Source organism: Equus caballus, chromosome 9 (assembly GCF_041296265.1).
Source record: "Equus caballus isolate H_3958 breed thoroughbred chromosome 9, TB-T2T, whole genome shotgun sequence".
Taxonomy (NCBI): Eukaryota; Metazoa; Chordata; class Mammalia; order Perissodactyla; family Equidae; genus Equus; species Equus caballus.
Window position 1 is genome coordinate 94,068,979 of NC_091692.1, and position 22,473 is coordinate 94,091,451.

The 22,473-nt window shown below is 46.3% G+C and overlaps 1 long non-coding RNA gene across 1 annotated transcript in view; it reads right to left on the minus strand.

Annotated features, from left to right (window-relative positions):
• Positions 1 to 1,710: 1,710 nt before the first annotated feature.
• The window catches only part of LOC111775041 (uncharacterized), a 45,419-nt gene continuing 24,656 nt past the window's right edge, over positions 1,711 to 22,473 (minus strand). Inside the window, exon 3 of the long non-coding RNA XR_002810526.2 lies at positions 1,711 to 3,198. This is a non-coding gene — a long non-coding RNA (uncharacterized lncRNA). The remainder of the gene's footprint in view (positions 3,199 to 22,473) is intronic.

Here is a 22,473-nt window from a genome sequence, read left to right on the forward strand (position 1 = left end):
AAGGAACAAGATGGCCACTGCAGGGAGTCTGGGTGGAGGGGAAGGCATCTTAGATTCTGCGTGCAGGATTGCTGGTCACTCTGTCTCAGGGCTTTTCTTAGTGCTGGTGTGGGCTATAAATACCTTCTATGCCTCAAATCGAGCAACCACCCCAAGAGAAGGTAACTTCCTCCTCTTGAAAAATTCACAATTTTGTAAAACATACACTTTACAGACCCTACATCCAAGGTATTTTTCTTTAGGGCAAACACATTAATCTTCCCAGGCCCTCATTTTCAAATAATGAGCCAAAGCAGTTTTCCCATTACTCCGTTTTCTATTTTTTAAAGGAAGGTGATGCCGAAATTTCATACTCCAATTTCCTGCTCAGACTGTTTCCCAGCTGGAATGAAGGGGCCATTAGAGTCGTCTATCCAAGCCTGGCATTTTACAGAGGACGAATCTGAGGCTGGGAGATAAGTTGCTTGCCCAAAGTCAAAGTCACTGACAGAAGGAACAGCTTGAGCCAAATCCCGGGTGGGGAAACAAGTTCCTGGAAATCCAGGTAGTTAAGCAGGACTGGAGCGGGGAGTGGTGACCTTGGTCCCTTCCTGGGTCACCAACTTTAGTCAAAAATTTCTGTGTTCTGTCCCTTAAATTATTCCTAAGATACTTTATGCAATCTCATTTACCAAATAAAGGTTAGACTTTTAAACTGTGAAAGAGTCATTATTTCATGTTCCGGAGACTCTGAGCAAGTGGAGTGAATCCAAAGGATGAAATAATAAGATCTATAACTTTGCCATCGATTACATTCAATGTACCATTTATCACCCTCCAGTGACAGGCAGTTCCCATCCTCAGGCTGGTCCCTGCTATGCTCACCTTTTCAAGAGTTCTTTTTTCTTTTTTCGCTTGAGCAAAAAGCCAAAATCCAAAATGATGTGATGAATGGAGGAGGTCATTGAAGAAAAGAACTACATTGAACTAAGCAGATGAAATCACAAACCTGCCTCTCTTTTCCCACCCCTGTCCTCTCACAGGCTCTGAGCAAGGGAATGTCGGGCTGGAGGGACCTTCTGGAGAAGAGTTCAGTCACAATGCCAGTGCTGCCCATCAGGAAAGACAGACCCAGGGGATTTCGGTGACTTGCCCACGAGCATACATTCAGCTGGTAAATTGGTTGGCTGGGAGCGTCCACGGCTGGTGCTTTCCACAACTCCACATTGTTAAACCAGCAACTCTGAGTATAATTTTGCCTAAAATAAAAGTATCTGCTCAAAGGCTTTGGGAAAATTTCAAGTACAATAATTAATTTGGCAACAGCAACAGAGTCAGTGTATCAGTTCAGGCTCGATCAGAGAAACAGAACCAGTAGGATTTGTGTAGAAGGAGGGCAGAGAGAGACAGAAAGAGGGAGAGACAGAGAGGGAGAGTTGGGGGCTGGGAAGGAAGAGAGAGATGGAGATTAAGTTATCACAAGCAATTGGATCACACAATTGTAGGAACCGGCCATGTAAGCTTAAAGTCTATAGGGCAGGCCATCAGGAAGGGATGTCCACAGGCAGGCTGGAACCCAACAGGCATGTGGTCCCCAGGCAGAAGTCTTTCTCTCTCCCCAGGAAAAGCGTAAGCCCTCTTAAGATCTTCCAACTGATTAAGTCAGGCCCACTGGAGATAATCCCCCTAATTTAAAATAACTAATTATGGACTTTAACCACATCTGCAAAATTTTTTCACAGCAACATCTAGATGAATGTTTTATTGAGTAACTGGGTGAACTTGTTCAGCCTTGCCAAGCTGACAAGTCAAGAAGCTATCAGAAAAATCATGGATACCTAGTAACCAAATTTCCAGCTGAGTGGCATGGAAAAGTCAGGAACGGAAGAAATGATCCTTGGTGAGAAAGTGCTTGAAGTTCATGACAAAGTTTTCAAGTTTTACTTACAATGGAAGACGAGTTTCAAAAGATGCCAAGTTTCCAGATATGTTATTGGCTATAAGTGGAGATATTGCTGCATTCAGTTTGCTCATATTTGTTTCGGATTTTGCACTTATTTTCATGAGAGGCAGTGGCCTCTAGTTTTCCTTTCTTGTAATATCTTTCTTTGGTTTTAGTATCAAGATTATGCTGTTAAAAGTCAGGATGGTGGTTACCCTTGGGTGGAAGTAGAGTCTGTCAGGGGATACAAGGGGATTTCTCTGGCACTGGTAATGTTTTTCTCTTGATCTGTGTGCTGCTTACATGGGTATATTCAGCTTGTGAAAGTTCATTGATTTGTACACTAGTGAAGTATGCACTTTTCCATATGTGGGTGTGACTGTCCAGGTCCTTTAGGAAGCAAACACTATGAAGGAATCAGTCAAGCAGGAGATGTACTAGAGAAATGTCTGTGAAGGATGATGGGGAGAGGGAGTTAGCAGGTGTGGAGAGCTTTCACACTACAATACAGGTGTGACATCCGTGAAAGGAGGGAGAGAAGGAAAAAAGATTGGTTAGAAAGAGACCACATTGCCGCTCTGGGAAAGTCTCATTCAGGCCAAAACAGTACCCTACAGCAAAGACCACTCATTAGATGAGGCTGTATTGAGCAAAAACATTCCAGCTCTGGTATCCTCACTGTGCTCAGTCATCACTGGGAGCAGCTGGGGGAGCAGGGCATTGGCATGAAAACTACAGCAGATCCCAAAGGGGCAGAAGCTAGAGGCTGACCGCCTCATGGTAGCTTTTCTCTTAAGGGGAGGACTGAGCAGCAGGCTCCCATCACTGACATGGAGGGAGTGGGGGAAAGACAGCACTGAGATCTAGTTCTTCTGTTTACAGATGAGAAAAGTGTGGCTTAGGCAAGGTAAACATCCACAGACCCAAAACTAGTAAGTCTCAAGGATGCAGAATGCTAGCCTAGATCCTCTTGGTTCTCAGATCTTCATTTCCTTCCAATTATGCCAGACTTCCATGGTACTAATTCTGCAGATTCCAAATCAAGGCCCTTTATTGCTGTAGTCCCATAATGATGAGAAAACAGGCCTGCCCTTTAAAACATTCCTGCGTGTGTTACAGAACTACAGGAAACTTGAGGAAATAATGTGTTAATGAAGGCAAAGTCCTCTTCGGTTATTTTGCAGACAATCTTCCTCAGAAATTGGTGATAATTAGTATTCTGGCTATTTTTCTAAGCGTGAATTCTTCACAGGTGAAGCAGTTCAACTTTGTAACACCTGAAGCAGAAATAAATTATGTTATGATCAGAGGGAATAGTCAATCGCCAGAGGGTCTCCTTTTGGAGACCTAAGCTCGACCTGGTAAGACAGCGGAGCAAATCGTGACCATGCTCCCCAAACAAACACCATGAAACCCGAGTCCAGGAGAGCTTCAGGGTCAGGCAAGGACCGCAGACTGTCTCTGTGCGTGGAAGGCGGAGCCTCTGCGATCAGAAGAGAGCACAGAGACCCTTACCTCTAACAAAGTCCCAGGGAGCAGGGCAGGATGCAGACCTGGTGCCCCTGAATCTGTACCCTTGCTGCTTCTTTCCCTCATGTGCAAAAAGATTCTCTGAGGGGGTCTTGTTCCTCTTAGATCAGTTTTCCATTGCTATTGTAAAAAAAAATCGCTCAAAATTTAGCGACTTAAAACAATACAAATTTATTATCTTACAGTCATGGAGTCAGAAGTCTTAGATGCACCTTCCTTCCGGAGGCTCTGGGGCAGAATTTGTTCCCTGGCCTTTTCCAGCTTCCAGAGGCTGCCCTTATGCCTTGGCCCATGGCCACGTCCCTCTAATCTCTGCTTCTGTCTCTACTTCTCTGACTCTGACCCACCTGCCGTCCTCCCTCCAGAGGCTTTGGGGGCAAATCCAAAAATCCACATCTTTGTCATTTTCAGCTCCCAGAGGCCATCTGCATTCCTTGGCTTGGTGTTCCTTCCTCCACCTTCAATGCCAGCAGCATAGCATCTTCAAACCTCTTTCTCTCTCTCCCTCTTTCTCTCATTCTCTCCCTCTCTCCCTCTCCCCCTCTCTCTCCCTGTCCATCTCTCCCTCTCCCTCCTCTGTCCCTGCTTCCATCATGACATCTCTTCTCAGACTCTGACCCTCCTGCCTTCCTCTTATAAGGACCCTTGTGATTGCCCTGGACTCACCCAGATAATCTCCCTATCTGAAGATCCTTGACTTAATCACATGTGTAAAGCTCCTTTTGCCTATGAAGTAACATAGTCACAGGTCCCAGGGATCCAGACATGGACATCCAGAGGAGGGGGCATTATTTTACCTATCCTGCCCCCTAAAAATTCTCTGGCCTTCGGAAGATAAAATATTTATTCCTTCGTTTCTTGATACACCTGAGACAGGCTGGGATATTTTGGAAGACTTACATTTACCAAAGGAAGAGAAAGGGAAACATCGCAAGCAAAAGTAGAGAGGAGTGACGATGCTCATTGTATGCCAGGTTGGGTTCCTATGTCACTCACACCTTAGGTTTTCAGGTCCAGCTTCATAGGACAGCTGATCTCAGATTCCACCTGGAGACTCTCCTCTTATTTTACATTTAGATGTACCCCTTCCAACTTTCCTTTTTTCCCCCCTCCCCCATGTCATACTATTACTACAAGTCCTCTTCCACTGCCACTTTGAGAGGTGGTCTCGGTCATGGGCACGGTCATCAGTGTGTGTGAGTGTGTGTGCAAGTGTGGGTGGGTGGGTGAGTCTGGGGGGTGGATGAGAATGTGAGTGGGTGAGTGTGTGACAAGGGGAGCATCGTAGTGTGTACGATGGAGTGTATAGACTTCAGCATGTGTCGTCTCCATACATAAAGAAACCATCTAACCAAGGCTATTTTCTCTGCATCAGGGCAAAGATGTCTTCACATGCCTTCTAGCACAATAGCACACTTTTCTGGTTTTCCTCCTACCTCACTGTCAGCTCCTCCTCAGTTTCTTTTAATCTATTCCTATCTTCCAGATTCTTAAGAAAAAATCACCCAGGGAGCAGTTTTTGGACTGCTCTATCTGCAGTCCCTCCATGACTCTGTTCATGGGTGATCCTGACCCAACACATGGCATTAATGACTCTCTACACACTGAAAGTGCTCACATTTTTCCTGACTTGAGAGCAGTGCACCAACCTGACTTCTCAAACACATCTACTTGCGTGGTTGAAAGGTATTTGAAATTTACTATGTCAAAAGACAAAGTCTGGATCTTTCCCCAAGAAATCTGCTTTTTTCCTAGTCTTACCCTTGTGAGTAAATAGCCAAAGCCCTGGAAGTGTCATCCTCAGCTCCCTTCTTTCACACCTCATCCAACTCACCAGCAAATCCAGTTGACTGTACCTGTAAACTTATCCAAAACCTGACACCTACACTGCCACCACGCTGTCCAGACCACTAGATTTTTGCCATAAGATGCTAACTTAGCTCTCTGCTTGTGCACTTGTTTCAAGAGTCTATCCTCGGACCAGCAGACCGAATGACCCTTTATCTTAGGTCAATGACCCTTTATCTTAGGTTCCCTATGAGCAGAGCCTGAACTGGAGATTCGCGCCATGCACATGATTTACTGCGGGAGTTCTCTCAGAGAAAGAAGTCTGTAAGGGAGTGAGGGAAACAGGATAAGAAAGGAGAAAGATCAGAGCCAGGATAGGGTCTCAAGTAAAGTCTGGCCTTGGCTTGATCCACAGGCTGGAGGGCTCTGAGAATAAACCACACGACAGAGCTGTCACCCATTGAGCCAAAAGCCCTGGCCCTTTGTAACCCCTCTCAGTCATTTGCTATGGGCCAAGTGTGGTTCTGGTCAACTGTGGGCAATCTTCCAGAGAAGGTGGCAGCTGAGAGCATCAGCAGTCAGCACTCTCAGGATGCAGGGGATGCCTACGCTGGCCAGGTGAAGGGCACCCGAGTGGGTCGGCAGCAGCTTCTAGATCAGTGGTTCTCAAACTTCAGTATGCATCAGAATCACCTGGGGGTAGGGTTGCCAGGTTTAGCAAAGAAAAATACAGGATACCTAGTTAAACTTGCATTTCAGAAGAACGAAAAGTACTTTTTCAGTGTGTGTGCAACATTGCATGGGGCGTAGTTATGCTACAAAAGTGTTCGTTGTTTATCAAATTTATTCAAATGTCACTGGGCATCCTGCATTTTTTCTCCTCCCTGGAGGGCTTGGTGACAGAGATGACTGCTGTTCTGGTTCACTAGGTCTGGGGGAGAGAGGGATCGGGGCTGTGAACATGCCCTTCTAAGAAAGTTCCAGGTTCAGCTGATTCTTCTGATCGAGGGCCCACACGCATGTTGAAAATCACTGTTGTGGTATATCCTTTAAAAATATAAGTCAGATTGTGTTGCTCAAAACTTTCTAGGGCTTTCCAAGTCCCATAAAAGAAAATCCAGTGTCCTGACAAAGGCTTTCAAGGGCCAGGTGCCCTGGCACTTACCTCTCTTGCCTGTCCCCTAATCCCAGTCCCCCGTCACCTGCCAGCTGTCAAGAAACTGGCTACACAGCTGTTTCTGGAACAAACCAGACACAGCCCAACCCGAGGACCTTTGCACAAATAGTTCCCCCTGATTGAATAGAGACAGGGCTCAGTACTTTACCTCCCCCAGCTTTTGCTTAATGCCACCTTGTCACCCAATTTTAAATTGCACCCCACGCACCACCCTAACCCCCATCAAGCTACTGTGCGTTATTTATCTCTGCAGCACTGGCTCCAAGTGACAAACAAGAAAATATGCCATTGCTTCTTATCTCCCTCCTCCTGCTAAAGTTGAAGTTCCCTGAACACAGAGCTTTGTGTTTATTGGCTGCCATTCAGTAGCCATGTCCCTTCCCAGTACGTGGGGGTGCTCAGGTGTGTGGCATGTGTGTTTAAAGACACAGAGATGCCCTAGTCTGACACTGCCAAGCCTACTGTTCACTCATTCTGTGAACACTGGCATTAAGTCACCCTGCACACAGGCATGGAGAACCGTACACAGACGATATGTCCTCTGCAAATGGGTAAAGCCGAGCCATCCAATGTGCGTGGGGGTGGGGGGGAGGAGGAATAGGACTTTTTAAGAAGCTGTTGCAAAATGAATTAAAGCAATTTGGCCATTTCACAATGTCAAGGTTTGTCGTTGTCTAAATCAATAATCAGGCTAAGCAGGCAGGTGGAAGGGTGTCCCCTTTCCCACAACTCTATTACCGGAGAGTGTGTCACAACACAGATGAGGCTCAGAGACAATTCTGGTAAACATGCAAGCCTGCACTCACAATCAAGCACCCAGCAGTAGCATACCAGACTTTTGTAAGTTCAGAGAGTTCCCCACCCTTTGGCCCCAAGCAATTTGAAACCAGCTGAAAATTTTGCTCCGAGGCAAATGCAATGATTTCCTCAAGGCAGACCCATCCCAAGCTTTCTTCCCTCCAGGGGATTTCAGGCCCCCATGAAGGCAGAGAGGCCGGGAACAACCCAGTGCCCCAAGTTGCTCTTGCTACAGGGTACAGGGAGAATGGGGGGCTGCCAGGCTGCCGGATCCTCAGACCCTGTTCCCCCGAGGGGCGTGGCGGCCGTACAGTATTTCATGCCAGCCATGTGGCTTGGCCATTGCCCATTGTGCTGAAGAGAAGTTACTTCTAATGTCTCTTAGAAACAGATGAAGGTATTTAAGGAATTTGGCAGCCTTCTCTAGAGCACAGAATCTCCTTAAGTTACTTGGGAGTTAACTAAAGGCCCCTAGGGTGTGGATTAATAGTTATGCAAATATGTTACACTGTTTCAGCTGAAATGTTTTTATTTAAGCTACACGTAGACACTATAACAAATGTCCACATATATGTGTGTGTGTATGTATATATATACATATATATATAAAGTTTAAAGTGTATTAGCTAAAATCATCAACACAGGAATCAAAAGAGAAACTTTACAAATGAAATAATTGCAGGATGCTTTAACAACAAAGTTGGCAACTGAAACAGAAACTTTTTTAATTCACTGGATTTCTCAGTCCTAAGGACCAACAAAATGAAATAAACCTGCAACCATCATAGAATTAACATTTCTAATCCTGAACACTATTTATATTCTGTATATAGGATCTTCACATTTGGAACTACTTATCATCTTTCATGTGGACCTAACCCTCACACTAAAACCTGACCTTGCACTCCTCAAATAGGAGATAATCAGACTTCTTTAAAAAAAAATCCTCATGGGCACAATTGGTGTTTATTCATAACTAATGCACAGAGGTACACATTTCGCAAATCTCACAAAACGCTTAGCCTTCCTAACAAAAATTAAAACGATTTGAATTGAGAGTAACAGGCAATGCTCCCTGTCTTTAAATAGGCAGAGTTGGGATATGTCTAAGGTAGTTTGTAAAGCTAAGTGGTTTAGAAAAACTCAGCAGCATTTAATTATTGCAGAACGTTTTCTTACAGCTCCCTGTCCAGCCCTCACCGATTGTGGGGGCCAGCCCAGGTGCCCCTGCGCCGTGGCATCTCCACTCCTAACCCTGGGGCAGTCACAGTACCTCCTCTGCTAGGGTGACCAACATCCCAGTTTGCCCAGGACAGACGGGTTTCTTGGGACACAGGACTTTCACTGCTGACATGAGGACAGTCCCAGGCAAACAGGGATGAGTTGGTCACCCTAGCTGAATCCTCTGATTCCTCTACAGGAAGGGTCCCTTCCATGTGGCTGCCCCCAAGGCCAGTGAGGATCGCCCATGAGCGGTTTTCTTATTCAAGGTAGGTTGCTGAGCCTCAGAGAACTGTTTCCAAGCCTCTCCCCTCCACCCTGCTTAGCACTGTTCGTGGCCTGGTCCCTTGAAGGCCCCACCTGCCCCTTGTCAGCCCAGAAAACCCAACAAGAGGCTGGTGGGGGGCAGGGCACGTGAGCAGCTGCAGGTACAGGTGGGTGTCGTTCCAGTTGACTGGGAGGGTGGGTGGGTGGGGAAGCAGGAGTATAAAGAGGCAGGTTGGGTCTGCCTCTCTCCTTAGCTGGTCTTAGCTGGCAGGAGTTGCTCTGGAGTGTGCCATCCTTGGGTGACTGGAGCCTATAGCCGCTGGGGACGCTTAGGCTCTCATGATTCTGGGCTATCTTCTGGGAGCTCTCTGTTGGGTGGGGTAGTGGAGTTGCTGTGCGTTTGTTTCAAGCTTGCAAATCTTCTCTTTCTCTGAATTCGTTCTTCCTGAAGATGCTTGGGGCCTCTCTCTCTTTCTTGTTTATCCTACTAAAGCCCAAGGAATCTGCAGCCAACAAAGGCCTGTTTTGGTGCATTTCCTCTCGCGCCATCTGAGGGGACTCATCTTTGCACAAAGAACCCTCCTTTGCATTGAGGCCCTTCTTTTCCTTCTCAGAAGAGGATGTTAGAAACAGTACATCCTTGGTTCAGGGAGTCAAGGTGAAGCTTGGGTTAGTTTATCCAAAAGCATAGGACAGGAAGGAGCTGGCTGGTCCCCTAATAACACCACCACTAATGGAAATAATAGAACAGGGTCTCAAAAGCTGCCGCCAGTGCTAAGACTATGAAAATCAAGGTTGGTGGAGAGCCACAAGCAAGGGCTCTACAAAGCGTGTGAATTCGGAGGTTGGGAAACTTGAGGGCCTAGGGTCTGTGGTACAGGTGTATCTTAGCTGTCAGTGTCCGCCTTCCATGAGAATCAGGCCAGCCTAACTCTATTAGAACCATCAGGTCAAATAGAAAGCAACATGGGGCCGTTAAAGAGATGAACCTGAGACCTAACTCTGAGCTGCAAGCATTCCTTACGTTCAGGGTGCTCCCCCCTGAGCAATGGGCGGGCTGCTGCCATTCCAGGGCCTCGGAGCGCCAGGTATTGTCTTCTAGATGCCATTCCTTTGTTAACTCCTCTTGGGATAGTGAAGTTCTAAGGGGCTTCTCGGACCTGAATTGACAATGATCAAGAACTCGCAATCCTGAGTCAGCCGTTTGGGCACTGGACCCACCCAGCCTCAGAGTAAGAAAATGCTCGGAAGAGCTAAGACAGGCACAGATCTTGCCACAAGCTTTGCCTGAAGCTCAGGATGCTGGTTCCTTTTCTGGCAGTGGATGACTAAAACAGAGGTTCCTGTCCTTAGACCTCTTTAACAATTAGATCAGAGTGAGTATTCCTGGAATAAGAGCTGAGAAGGAAAAACTGACCATTATTGGCTGTAGCTGGCCACTAGAAAACCCTTAGGGCCACATCTCCCTAATTTATGAAGCATGGGGAATGCTGCCTCCTGTCACTGAAGTGCTATCTGGGTACCAGACTTAGCAAATTAAGCTTACAAGAACACAAGTTCTTCAGCTCATAAGAGTCTTCTAAGACTCAGCCTATCATGAACTAAACTTAATTGAAGCAAAACAATTTTTTTCTCAACCTGGTAGTAGTTCAACATCCCTTGTCAACTCCAAAACCCCTTTGATCAGCATTCATGTCACCAAGAGGAAGTGACCCTGATCTTAGTTGCAGCATTTCATAGTCACATGTTTCTACACTCCTGTCTCATTCTCGCCTACAGAACACGTTATCCCCACTTTAGAAAGGGAGGAAATGTCATGTCAGTTGACTTTCTCAAACACAATATAATTAGTGACTGGGGGAGAGGGATTCAGACCGGGTTCTACTCGATCGGCTGGCCTTTATTCCCTCACGCTGAGAATCACGTGAATGTGGTTGTAGCCTGACTCCTTCCTATTCTTGGAAACCTGGGCCTTGACCGCTTTGACACTGCTGCCCCAACGTGTAAAATAAGGAAGTAAGCAACAGTGCTGAGGCTGTCTCAGACCCCACTCCAGTGTGGGGTGCGCCTAAAGCTAGAGGACACCAGCTAACCTGCTCCTGCGGTGGGGCGTGGACATCCAGCTGGAAGAGAGGTGCTAACTGGATTGCTGGAAGCAGCCCCCAAACACCGCCGCGAACAGCAGACAGGTGCTGCTTAGCTGGCACGCAGGTGATCAGTGCTCCTTGTGGAGAACTTGGAAACGCTAGAGGACAAGAAACTGTCTCCAAGTATGCATCCTGGAGAGCAAATTAACAATGTGGAGTGTTGCCTCGCTTTTGCCAACCTGCTATAAATATTGATATGCCTTTAAGTCTCCTTATGGTGCAGAAAATACTGCAGTCCAACGCATGTGCTAAATTAGAGAAAGCCACTAGAACTATCCTGCATTGATCACAAGCTTGGCTTTCTGCTCTAGTTTCTGCAAGCTGCCATTCCCTCTATTGTTGTTGCTGAGAAATGTCATCTTTAGGATTTTTGCCAAAATAGCAATTCCCAGACAGGATAAGAGCCTATGTCAGTGAGCAACAGTTTCTAATTCTTCATGACGTAACAACATAAAGACTGTTAGAAAGCTAAGCCTTTGACTTGCCTTTTAGTTTGGCCTAAGTATTGCCTTATGAGTTGAGTAGACGATGGTTGATGGTCTTCATATCAACATTTATAACCTTATGTTCTTTGGTCATACCACACCCCCCCGCTTGCCACAGTCGAACATATGTGAAGTGTGTAAATATTCAGAGGCTGCTCATCAAATAGTGTGCAGGTGGGCGGTTTAATTCACTGGGGAGCCGACACTGTCCCATGATGTCTGTGCTGAGGCCATTTAGATGCGATCCTCAAAGGGGCTGGTGGGCCCGGGGTAGCCCCTGTGGTTGAGATTGGGGGGCTCAGGGTGCACAGAGTACAGGCTCATTACTCTCCAGAAGTGAAGCTTGTAACTCCTAGATTAAAAATCTGAGTGTGTGGGCTCAAAAGAAGAGAAACTTCGGTGGCATTATCTCCAATACTTCCCATGAGTCTGTCTTCTATTCAGGATGTGAGAGTAAAAGGCGCAAAAAGGAAAAAACCTTTTCCAAAACATCACTTGATGGGCATAAGGTCTAAGTGTTAGGTCAGTGAGACTACTCAGAGCATCCCAACTGAGGGCTTCCCAGAGTTTTGGAAGATAAAGACCAGAGCTCATAAGTACATGGCTTTGTTGAAGATGGTTCCACACCAGCCTCTACCCTGAACTGTGCTCATAGTTTTAAAGAACAGTGGTTACTTCCAAAATAGGAATCCATTCTGATGTCAGGCTCCAGGGAAACACAACATAGCTAGCCTATGCTCCTGGTAAAGTTCTGATGGCCCCAAATTGGCATCCACATGGGAGCTAAGGAGACTGGACTGAGACACTGCATTTGAAGCAGACCCTTAGACTTGGCTGAGACTTCCCTGATCTTGCCTCTGACTGAAACTTGTTCAGGCTTGTTTCTGCTTTACTCGTCCCTTGCCCACAGACTGTCTGATCTTGGTTTAAAAAAGAAAATTGATATTCTAAGTCCATATTTGTGGGCTGTCTAGAGCTGTGTTCCTTCTGCTTGACAGTTCTGGTCTGAGTCTAGCTTAGTAGCTAATGATTACATTTGTAAAAGCAAAGCTTTTATTGAATGCAAGTGGTAAAAAACTATCAAAGGGTGGTCCAAATATCACCAAGTATTTGACCGTGGGCTTGGGAGTAAGAAGAAATGGGAGAGACAAAGTGACCCCTTGGCTTGCAGAAAGATTGGCAACTGCTGGTCTAGTGGATTGGCTCTGCAAGGAGGGGACCCTACGGAGAAGCCATAGGGTATGAGCATCTCTCTTCTCTCGGACTTTTGGGCAGTTGGAGGTCGGCAAGAAGAGTTTGAAGTAAAATGGAAGACGCTGAACTTGGAGCTTTACAGGGCTTGTCCTCGCCAATCCTAAACTCTCTGGAAACAGTGTAAGTGCAGATGGCTGTCAACCAAATGCAACCAGATCATGCTCGGGGTTTTGGTCCTTGTCTAATAAGGTTGACTGGAGTCAGTGACACATGCTGCTGAGCCAGGCTCCATCTTCCATGTTGAGACCTCCTTGAGAGGCGGAGGGCAGGGGAGAGCTACCCTGTATTCCTGACTGGAGGATTGGTATTCCGCTCGTATGCACAACTGAACGTGACACTGGCATGAAGCCACAGGTGTTGAAGCAGACTGAACTTGGGGATTGGTTTCACCTTGGTGGTCAACATGTATCCCAGGAAGACACCTGTCTGCTAGAAGAAAACAAATAATGGAAGCTCCAAATCCTAGGATGTTCTGTCACAGAGACTGAATGTCAGGAGTGTTTTCTCAGATGTCAGGGTCACTAGACCTGAACGAGTAGCCTGGCTTCCAGCTGTAGCACAAAGGCTTGAGGTGTCAAAGTGTGACAAATCCAGCCACATGAAATACTTGTACCAGCTGTGCTTCAGAAAGATACATCAAGACATACTGAGACACGCTATAGAGTGACACTTCTGTCCCTATGAGCACTTGGTATGGGTCGCAGATGACATGGCATCCAGAAGAGTATCCCTGAGGCTCACTCTTGGGGAATAACGTGACTGTGCTTTCCTTCTGAGGCTCACTTTTGAGGGAGCAGAAATGAGCATCTGCCCAGTAGATCTCTGGTGCCATCGGAGAACAGCTCTGAAAATGAGGCTCTTTCGTGAGCATAGTGTCTTCCTACACAGTATTGGAGTGTACCTTTGGGATGGGTGATGGATGAGGGGAACACTTAACAAAATGATCCTTGTCAAACCATCCGTACTTCTGGAACTGTCTAGTCTCTTTAAATGAGAGCTGTTAGTTGAGATTAAGCCAGTTCTTAAAACTAAAACAAAACCAAACTCCCTGTGGCCAAATGGTCAGGGGGAATAAGCAACTTTACAGGATAAACATACTTTTGAGAATTGAGTCAAGGAAGAGTAGATCTCAATGTGAGCGGGACCTCCAAGGGAGGTGGTCATACTAACATGGCCAAAGGGACTGTGTCTGAAGTTCTGTGTCACTGGCAGTGAAAGTTCTAAAGATGGGTGAAATAAGATCATGAAAGAACTTTAAAAAAAAAAAAAAAGTGGATCTACCTGTTCTGACTCCTTTATCCCCACCATGTTGGCAAAAGTACAACTCTTTATTTCTATCAAGAGCCATGGATGGCTTTAGCTTTGGTTGTTTTTAGAGAGAAGCGAGTTAATATTGCTGCGAAGTGATGATGGGCAACCTGAAGAGGCCAAAAGCAGAATCTGTATGTGTATCAGTCACTCTAAAAGTTCAAAAAATTCTATCAGTGAATGGGGAGAAAAAGGGCCTAAAAGACTCCTAAAATGACCCAGTAGTTTAGTCTTTTCAAATAATATTGAGCCCATGTCACTCTTATACAATAAAAGTCCCCCCCCAACCATGGTGTTTTGGTGTGCAAAGTAGACCAAGTCTAAGAAACAGTGTGCAAAGTAGACCAAGTCTAAGAAACAGTGTTAAGTGTCAGTGACTGGCTGACTGTGTGGAAGATTCTACAGGAACTCGCTGCTGCTCTTATATTCTTTCAACTAATGATGATTTTAGTTCACAAAATGGCCGAAGAATAACACTAACTTTCTAGCAAACAAGCATCCAGAGGACAAGACTGAAGTTCCCAGGAGACTGAGATTCAAGTCTTACTTCAACCCAATAAAACATGAGTGTGGTGCTAAGAAGTCGGCTGGGACAGTCACTCTGGCAGATCTGGGAGCCTCAGGAATTCTACCCCACTTCCTTGAAGACAGCCAGGCCAAAGGTTGTGTCCATGGTGACCAGCAAGCTCTTAGGGAGATCTGGATTTGTGGCCATGCTCTCAAGGATGTGGCCAGAGAGATCCCAGCTGCTGAGCAGCAACACTGAGAGGCAGACCTGCAAAGGTAGGACTGTCTGAAAATTCAACAGCCTGTGAACTTATTTGTCCTAAGTATGTTATTTCACTAAAAGGTAAGATGGGGGGCAGGGGTAAATATGCGTGGGAAAGCACGACCTAGGAATAGAGCATTACCAACAAAGCAGATGCCTTCCTCTTGACTCCTCACTATCCTCAAAGGCAAAGTTAATCAACAGTGAGAGACATGAAAAGTTTGTTTTGAACTTCACACGCTGTGATCCATTTATATACACTCGTGTCTTTTCCACTCAACTGTGAGACTTAGGTAGTTTGCTCATGTCTATTGCTGTAGTGTTTCCTTAAGGACCAAACTCCAACTTACCTGGTCTAGTGCTGCTATACATCCAGGCGGTAGCTTGGGGCTGTTAAAACTAGTGCTAGGAGAGTATGGTTGGACGTGGCAGTTGATGTGCCTAGGTGCACTTTCCTGTTGTGTATGCACTTTGCAGTGAAATCTCGGGGCACAGGCTTTATATGCTTGGCTTTGAAGGGGACACATCAAAAGTCTTCCAAGAGTGACATTTTACACTCTCAATGTGTGAGAGGTCCTGTTGCTCCACACACTTGCCAGTGCTTGGTGCTATCAGTCTGTAACTGCAGCCCTGCTGGTGATTAGACAGAAGAATCCAGTAGCAGTACTTCGAATTACTGAAGTTTTATTGTCACTACATTTCCTGTTTTGGTATCTAAACAATGCCAGGTATTAACATGACAACAACTCTTTATGATCAGATTTCTTGCAAGTTGCTGCTTTGTTCATTTGTGTTCCAGCAGAGTGGTCACTATGGCAACAATCTGAGTATTCATGGGGAATGGGTGTGGGGAGGGTGGTGATACATCATCAAATCCATTCTAGGACCTAGAATCCATAGGGTAAGAGGGCTCTGAATAATGCAGAGTTCTAACTTACAAGATGAAAGGAGGTTTTCCCCCAGACTCCCTCTGCTGGCGTCCGTTCTCCTTCTTTCCCAGGGGTCTCATCCTTATAACTATAGATCTGAGTCAGGTAGGGGCCTTTCACTCACTCAAATGTAGGCCTGACTTCTTTCCTCTCCCAGGAAACCATCTGTTACCGCATCACTGAATGCCCCTCCCCTCCAGCCTCTGACTGGGGTCCATGTGCTCAGGACTTGGTAGCACTGGGCAGCTTGAGGCTGATCATCTACCTGGATGAAGGCTTCCTCCATCTAGTCTTTAAGTTCAGGAGCAATCAGCCTGCTAGGTCTCCTTCCAAAGGTAGCGTGACTTGTGTGAGTGAAAGGAAAATTCCTAAGAAAATCCAAGTACCACATACCCCGATGATTGCAGCACGTTTGTGGGTCCTCTCTGTCTACTTCACGTGGCTGCTGCTGGTTTTACCCAAGTCACCTGTTTCCAGGGAAACTGCTGCTGTGGGTGGTGGCAGCTAGCCTGAGAGGCTTAACCCTGATGAGAACAGAGCTGACCACTTGACCTATTCTTTTTTTGTTCCTCGATGAAAGTCCGTTTCTGATCTTGGTGTTGAGGACCCTGCTACCTCGCCTACACATAGGGTACAAGACAGAATTGGTAGCCTTTCATTCATCTGAAATACAACTCAGCAATGGCAAAAGGAAGGTCAAACATGACCTTAGGAATTGGGAAGCTCTGGAAAGAACTCAAGATTGTGGTCAGGTTTGCAAGCTGGGTACCCCCTTGTGCTCCACTGAGGAGCACTTGCCTATCATTCTGTATAAGAATGTTTAGACATCTTTTCTTAAGGAACAGAGCCTGATCCTTGAACAGGGTTGGGGGAGGCAAGGTTTTACTCTGCATCCCCATACAGGCTGGTGACTTCACAGTGATCATAGTACAACTCAAGGTGAAGACCAGGGCCATCATGCTAGGACATCAGCCTGCTCAGAACATGTGGTTGTGACACTGAGGGGTCCGCATGATCCAAGACAGAGCCAGTTCTCAAAGGTAGGAACCCTGATCCTCCAACAGGACCTCTCAGTCATGAGGGCAGAGCACACAGGAGGCTCCAGCTTCTGCAGAACTCATGTCCCAGGGATACACTGTGCAGAAATCATATCTCATGAGTTCAGTGCTGAAGGGGGAAGTCTTTCCTTCTCTAATGTCAAGGGACACTGCCAATTATGGCCAAAAGATCCAAACATTGAGACTGGCTGACCCATGAGGAGTAACTTAGAATTGTCCTTGATACATAAGGGTTGAAGCGCTTGAACTCTGCAGACAAAATCTTTCTGGGGACCTCAAGGACCAGGAGAGGAAAGAGGGCAGGTGCTAGCCCAGGTGCTGAGAATGAAATCACTGTGCAAATGAATTCTGCATGAGGATGTTGGGGCATTAGTTCTCCTCCCTAAGGAACTGCTGACAGCCCAGCAGTGACAGGGCAGGGAGCCCACACCAACATGCGGTCTGCCCAACTTATTACCTCTGAAATAGCACTTGTTGTCTAACATGCCATTTAAAAAATACTCAACTATGAGGTTGAGCCTAGAAGAGAATGAATCTGTATCCCCCTGTCTCATCCTATAGTCAAAAGCCAAAATGCTCCTTGCTCAGTCCTTCCATAGGGAAGAACTTCAAGCCATGTGGGTCCATCAATCACAGGTCAGTTTCTGTTGTCTGAAAGCTCCATGACAACCTGATGGGCATAGATTTCCAGGGGGTACTTGTGAGTATTTTGGTTCTTGGCATTTGAGTAAATTAGCTATGGTGAATAAACTGGTGGGTTAAGGGGGCTCAGGGTTCCTTTCAAGATACAAATAGACACAACTGGAGAGATGACATGGGCACCTTCTGTGTAAATTCTGATGTAAGAAATAGGTGGGGGTCCCAGGATGTTCAAAGTGAAATGAGGCCACACTTTGTTCCCAGCCCAGCATGTGCCCAGATCCGCTGAGGACAGGGGTCAACATTAAGACCATCCCTGAGGGAGTGACAGCCATTCACTAAGAGGAAAGTGGACACAACAAGAGTTATTTAATGTCAGAACTTAGGCAGTGGGAAATTCTGTCCATCTCATTCTTCCCAGCCGGGTGGAACAAGATATTCAGAGACAAAGAAAAGGACTCACTGGTGACATCTAATAGAGACAGCAGAGACTGAGACTGCTGTGTGACCCTCTGTTACTGCCAAGGTAACTGGAGCACATGCCTTCTCTCGCCTCTGTCTCAGAAGCAGGATGCTTCCCCCGTAATGTGCCATGTGGGCAAGGGAAATGCCTTAGTGGTTCTTTGGGTACATGAAGCTGTGTAGTCTAAGTAAAGGCAGGGCTGAACACTGTGGAAATCAACTTCAACAGCCTTGAACAGAGCTGAAGGCAACTCAGGCCTCAAGATGTCCCCAAGAAGTGGACTGAAAATGTCTAGGGAGAGCTTTAGCCAGTATATGTCACAGACGCTCAGCCTGGGAAACGAGGCCTAGAGGAAGATGGGCTCCAGGCCAGTGGTCGGCTCAAGGTGTCCCTTGAGACTGGTTCTTGTGCAGTTGCTGAGCAGGTACTGCTCTCGAAGATCTCCACTCTTGCTCAGTTGGACAGACAGCTCCTGCGCTGAGCAGTCAGTCAACTCCTGTCCTTGGTGACAGCACTGGATCTCAGGGGAGCCCCTGATGACTGGCCTTTGGCCAATACCACTGGGCGTGTGCAGTTTCTTCTGCCTACACAAGCGGGTTCCTGTGTGGAGTTCTTAGATCTTTACCCAGCTCTCTGCCCCTATAGTTGCGTTTGGGTGTGTTACTCATTGGATTTGTTGCTGTCCCAGTAAAGCATGGTGTTCCCTAAGCCAGCAAAGCTAAAGCCACCAGGGTCTGCCAGTGGCCTACTTTTGTCTTGTACATTCTCCGCGCTTCATTTGAGCTGTAAGTGCTTTAGTTGAAACCTAACCCACTAGCATTGTATGGAACATACTGTCGTTTCTCGTCTTATGTGGCGTATAGACCATGGATGCTAGCATTCAAATACGGGATACCTACAATGTATGATTGCTCTTCTAAGAGAATAGGTGTGCCCCTGTCCACAAGAAACTTACTTTGTCGACCTCGATTGATCCTACCTCTTTAACAGCTTGTTTCACTTGTTAATGAACTGCTTTCTTTCTGAACTTATTACGGGAAATGGATCAGCCAAACTCATATCCTCGCTATGCAGCCAATGAGTGCAAAGTATCGGGGTGGAGGTTATACAAGGCCTTTAAGATATTTTTAAGGACTTTGGCTTTTACTTTGAGTGGGAAGGGAATGTATTGGTGAGCTTTAAGAAGAGTGATATGACTTGTTCAAGTCTCAGCTTGGCTCTGTGTAGAGACTAGTCTTTGGGGAGAAAGTGACCAGTTCGGAGCATCATATAGAAAACAAGATGTGAAGTCCTGGCTTAGCGCAGGGTGTGCATGGTAGTGGAGGTGAGAATTGGCCAGCAATAAGCGTATTTTGAAGGAAGAATTGGCGAGGAGCTGTAGGGGAGCTAGTATGAAAAACTTGGGGAGAAAGAGGTTAGTAAGTTTGAGATGCATGAGCCAGTAGCTGTTGAAAGCGAACTGCTGTTGATCATTTATTTTTATTTTAAACTCTTCCCATATTATCCTCTACTCAGAGTAGTGAAGAATGAGTGTTTTCCATGTTAGTTAAACTGAGGGGGAAAGGGACTAAGGAGTTCAGTGTTTGCAGCAAATGGTTATGGGGATGGGTGACCCAAACTAATTTCAGGAGGAAGGAAGTTCATTGGCAAGTGATAACTAGCTGTTAGAGGGATAGGACAAGAAATGCCAATGTCAGAGTAGGATGATGTCAATTTGGAGGCAGTTCATTTAAAGGTCGAGATGGCATCTACAGGAAGCCATGGGAATTTGTTGACTTCACAGGGAGGAGAAAAGCGCCTCTTTGGAAGTGAGATCAAAACAGAGGCCCACTGCTTTGGATCATCTTCATGGCTGTAGAAGTAGCCGAGTGTGACAGGTAGCGCTGAGGGGAGCGAGAGGGAGGAGGCAAACGGCTGACAGTCAAGGAATGAGAGCGAGCTGCTATGTGGTCAAAAGGTACTTGCAGCAAGGTGGTCAAGAGGATGGAAACGGGATTGTTTGGGCTCTGAAGGAGCTGTGGAGTTGGAAGAGTGAGGAATGTTCTGGAGTTGCTAGGTAAATGTGCACCCCTCTAAGCCCTGTAATGCTGGGGATATGGGGAGAAGATACTTTTCTCTGTAGTCCTTAGAAGCAAATGCAGTGCTCTCAAAGGGGCAGCTAGGTTTGTTTCACAAAAGAATAAGGAACTTTCAGAAGATTTCAGGACTCCTAGCTCTTCCTGTGGCAGAGTTGCTTACATCCTCAACGAACTCAGTTAAATGTTTGGAGGCATCTCAAAAGTGGGGTGTCATATTGGGATTGAGTCCAGGTGATAAACGATATAGACAAGGTATATTAAACTTTTACCTTTTGATTTCTATTTTCTTGACCACCCCAACTCTAGAATTGTTTCCTAATCTCAATTTCTCTCTACCACCTTTTTTGCCTTCCAATTTTCTTGAGGCTGGTCTAGAGCCTAGAGTTCTAGATCTCTTCTCTTTATGCAAATTCAATCTTATTCAGTGTAAAGAATATCTGACTCTTCTAATTACCTGGCTTCATTGTTTTAAAACTACCCGATTGACCTGCCATTGGATTCCCCCAATGATGTGTAATAGGTTCCAAGGATGAGACTCTAGAAACATGTATCTTCCCTAGAAGGTGGGGGTCCTTTCTCCAGAATCCCTAACCTGAGTTGATCTGAAGCTCACTAATAGGGTTTCTCCTGTCCTCACCTCTCCTGGCAGGTCGTCTTGTCCTAGAACCACAAACACTGACCTCCCTCCCTCCAAACAGAGGACCTCCCAAAGAGCCAAGGAAGTTGATTGTGAGGTTAATTCTTCTGTCTCAGAGAAAGCACTCTGGCCCCAAAACATGACCAGGGTTTTATGCTAGAATCAAGCATAACAGAACTCCCCGTTTAAGAAGATGGAGCTGAGAGCCATCTTTCATTTGGGGGTCTGGCCAGTCCCCATCTGGGACTATGGTGTGAGCTTTGACCTTTATACCACATACTGTGTTTGCTCACTAGGAGAGGGCTCTGCTACTGCGTCTGCTGGCCTCCAGCATCCTACCTGGGGAAGTCCTGTTTCCCTGTAGGAACCCTTGATATCCTTGGCAAAGTCAAAGGGATTGTGCCTTGTAGCCTAGGCTGTCTTTCACCAGCTAACAGCATGAAAAAGGCCTTGGAATTTCTGAGATAGTAAAACTGGAGGATCAGAAGCAAGGGTATTTATTTTTCTTCAGCTTTATTCAGGTATATACAATAAGTACATTAAGTATGTGCAATTATCTCGATGAATTTGGAGAGGTGCACGGACCCAAGATACCATTGCCAAAATCAAGGCAAGACTGTTTTCATAAATGCTTACATACCCACAATTATTGACAGTTCTACAGGGAACCAAGGGAAGGGAAAATTACTCAGAGGCTGTGGCCTATGGTGACAGGCCACTTTGGCAAGTAGTCAAGGGAGTCTGATTCAACCGAGAAAAGAGCTGACCTGAAGGGCTTCTGTCCAGGGAGGAAGCAAGGAGGGAGCCTGTAGCCCTGGAATGGGGAGGGAAGAAGCTGACTGGCTAGGAGATGGGTGGAACTTTCCAAGTCAGAGGCCAAAAGAAACTTGAAAAGTTGAGGCTGGGCAGCTCACCAGCAAACTATGCATGGTAAAGAGGACCTCTTAGTGAGGACAGAGTTACACCCGGGCCCGACTCCACTCCTAGACGTCTGACACCAATATTGGGCAACCTGACCTCAGGAAAACTCAGTTTCAGTTGAAGTAAAGATCAATCCCTGTTTTGAGTGAGAGAAGACTCCTGGTGGGCCCCTACATGGAGATCCATTCCAGAGCCACACGAGGCCAAATCTGTATGTTTGTGTTTTGTTTTTTTCGAAGAAATGTATCTGGCCTATGTCAAAAGCTGGAATACAAGGAGACCCTCTCTACTAGCCCCTCACCTGAGTTGGAGGGTCTTTGACGGGGCCTCCCCAGATGACAGACCCAGTACAATAAACACAGAACTGCACGTCTATCATTAAGCCCTTCAAACTCTCTCCTTCTGCCCAGGTTCTAGCTGCTGAGTCCTGATGCCCATGCACAAATCAAGATATTCGTTACCCATGTGATGAGTCAGTTCAGACCAGAGATCATTGAATAGGCAGGAATAATCCTTGGGCTCAACAAAATAACATGGCAAAGCTTATTTGAGCCATCCAAACCTCAGCCAGCTTGATCTCTTAAATATTTCTTGTGATAGTTTGGCCACTGGGAAGTTCCAGGCATTTCATGCACCATCCTTAAGTGTTTTATTGCTACCAGGACCCAGGAAAAAGCCCAGAGTTGGTTTTCAAATGTAGAATACTTGCTGGCAGAAGTAGGCGTGGCTCCTCTCCTCCAGGAATCTGTTATCATCTGGCTGGGGCTTTTTTTCAGTAGCTCCATGAGCAATTCTGTCTGCCATAGTTCCAATTTTTACTCATTGAAATGTAAAGACTGGCGTGGAAGATCGTACTGTAGCCTGGACGATATTGAAGGAAAGCCTTCTCTTGCTCTCTAAGTTAATGGCAACTGTAAAAAGGAACTGTTTGATGGATCTGAGCAGCGTCCCCAAATGTCTTATGTCCTCCAACTCGAAAGATGCCCACCAGGCGATACATCTGCCTTCACGTTACTGTGAAGGCAGCAACTTGCCCCTCATTTTAATAGGATAGCCTGATGAGTTCCAGATGGCTGAACGCAG